The 2,550-nt window shown below is 44.8% G+C and overlaps 1 long non-coding RNA gene across 1 annotated transcript; it reads right to left on the bottom strand.

The window, feature by feature from the left end:
* Positions 1 to 329: 329 nt before the first annotated feature.
* On the bottom strand, positions 330 to 2,282 carry LOC145944557 (uncharacterized). The gene is made up of 3 exons (XR_014426695.1): positions 1,612 to 2,282; positions 1,369 to 1,531; positions 330 to 1,002 (listed from the first exon to the last, which is right to left on the bottom strand). It is a non-coding gene; the product is annotated as an uncharacterized LOC145944557 (long non-coding RNA).
* Positions 2,283 to 2,550: the final 268 nt, after the last annotated feature.

The following is a 2,550-nucleotide window of genomic DNA, read 5'->3' as shown; positions in this document are numbered from 1 at the left end:
AAAATATTGCGATAATCTGAGAACAATCGAATTACGTCCTGCGATTGACGAAGTACTTCCTACGAACATTCGAATGTCCGCGGTATTTTCTCCCATAGAATTTCGCCACGAATGTTTACAGCTTGAGGGCAGTTTCAGGAAATGATAAAAACGGGAATGTTTTAGTCGATCACTATGCACGCACACATACGCAGCCAGGCGCACGCGCTCACATATATAAATTAGGTTAGGGTTAGGTTGTGACTGGACGATGGGTCTTGAGAGTTCGGGAGTTACATTGTTTAGGCAGTTTTCCTACCTTTAACACGGTCGCCAGTCCGTTTCTCCACACCACGGACAAGATCTTTGGATCCCTAGAATGAGAACCCCTTCTCCAGATGAGTACCGCTGCTGCGTAGTCTACCTTGTCCACAGACAAGACCTCTGGATCCCCAGGATGAGAACCCCTTCTCCAGATGAGCACCGCTGCTGCTTCGCTGCTCGCGGCTGCTGCGTAGTTTCCTTTGTCCACAGACAAAGGCACAAGATGACGTCATCCAACTGTCACCTTTGTTCGTTAGATGTAATGACGCAACGCTTGCGTCACACACTTTATCAATAATTAATCGTGTTAATTATTGTTTCAGGATCCACCAGGATGTGGCGGCTTCCAGTCTATGCGTCAGGGTCTGTCCAGGATTCACCGAAGACGTCACCACGCACAGGATTTAGTTTATGGGTGAATAAACGGTCACTCAATGTATTTATATTAATAAATATATAAAATATTTATTTTGTTTAATATAAAATAACAACTCGCTCTCCATATCCACAAAACTAAAATAAAAATGTTCGTCGCGCAATAATAAAATAAAAAAGACTTTGGTTTAGATTGCACGCTTGTCTCCGCATGTCGCGTCGTTCCGCGCTGGTGTAGCAAGAGCCCTGTCTCCTCTCTCGGCTCTCCTTATATAGTACGAACCCCCACTCTGCCTCGTCGGGAGCTGCTCGCGCCTGCGCGTTCTAAAATCACGCATACGCGTCTTAATGTCTAGATTATGTTATATGTTTTTCGCTTATTAGTTCTAAATGGTTACAATCTAATAAACGCTTAACATTAACCGCAACAATTAATAATTAATAATAAATTAAATATTAAATGGTTATCTCTTCAATGGTAAGTACCATTGATGGTAAGTTCGTGTGTCGGTAAGGTTACCGACTGTGCTCGGTCGGTAAGTCGTTAGTCTTGTTGTGAACACTTCACAGTCGGTCACTTATCATCCGTCGGTAACTACTAAGTTCCAACGTGTTAAGTGTTTTGCCTCGGGTCGGTTATTTACCGACCGTCGGCTGTCGGTAACTGCTTGTCAGGTGTCATTCTGTTACCTTAAAAGAAGTCCGCAGCGGCTGACCTCTTCCCTTGGTCCCTAGACTGGTTTGTTGGGACTCCTTCGGCCGTCTTCTTCATCGTAGACGGGCTTGGTGGTCGTCTCGGTGGCTTGACCGGCTCCCTGCTGGTCGCGGCTGTGGCCATCCTTTCCACCCGTACCTGCGGTTGCAAGGTTAGGTCGTGACCGGACGATGGGTCTTGAGAGTTTGGGAGTTATGTTGTTTAGGTAGTTTTCCTACCTTTAACACGGTCGCCAGTCCGTTTCTCTGCACCACGGACAAGATCTCTGGATCCCCAGAATTAGAACCCCTTCACCAGATGAGTACCGCTGCTGCGTAGTCTACCTGGTCCACAGACAGGACCTCTGGATCCCCAGGATGAGAACCCCTGTTCCAGATGATCACCACTGCTACTTAGTTTACCTTGTCTCCAGACAAGACCTTTGGATCCCCAGGATGAGAACCCCTTCTGCAGATGAGCACCTTTACTGCTTCACTGCTCGCTGTTACTGCGTAGCTTCCTTTGTCAGAGACAAAGGCACAAGATGACGTCATCCAACTGTCACCTTTGTTCGTCATATGCAATGACGCAACACTCGCGTCACACGCTTTGTTAATAATTAATCGTATTAATTATTAATTCAGGAACCACCAGGATGTGGCAGCTTCCCGTCTATGCGTCAGGACCTGTCCAGGATTTACCGAAGACGTCTCCACGCACAGAATTTCGTTGATGGATAAATGAACGGGCACTCGGTTTTATATTAAAAATATAAAATATTTATTTAAAATTAATATAAAGATACTCTCTCCCTTCACATCCAAAAACAAAATAAAATTTCCGCACAAATAAAATAAAGTATTCTATGTTTGATATTGCACGACTGACTCATGCGTCTTTCCACGTCGGTGGTCGCGAGAGCAAGAGCCCTGATCCCTCTCTCGGCTCTCCCTATATAGCCGTGAGCCCCCACTCCGCATGATGGCGAGCTCCCTGCGCCTCCTACAATCACGCATACGCGTCTTACACTCTAGATACATATTATATCGTTTGCGCTTATTATATCTAACCGCTAACAGTTCAATAAACACTTAATTGTACCGCAATTAATAATAATTAATGATTAAATAAGAACTAAATATAATATGGTTATCCTCTCAATGGTAAGTACCATTGAT

The sequence above is a fragment of the Prenolepis imparis genome, unplaced genomic scaffold (assembly GCF_030444845.1).
Source record: "Prenolepis imparis isolate NDT839.2.m4 unplaced genomic scaffold, iyPreImpa1.0 SCAF_13, whole genome shotgun sequence".
Taxonomy (NCBI): domain Eukaryota; kingdom Metazoa; phylum Arthropoda; class Insecta; order Hymenoptera; family Formicidae; genus Prenolepis; species Prenolepis imparis.
The sequence above is the reverse complement of the archived record's forward strand: the minus strand, read 5'-3'. Positions and strand labels throughout refer to the sequence as shown.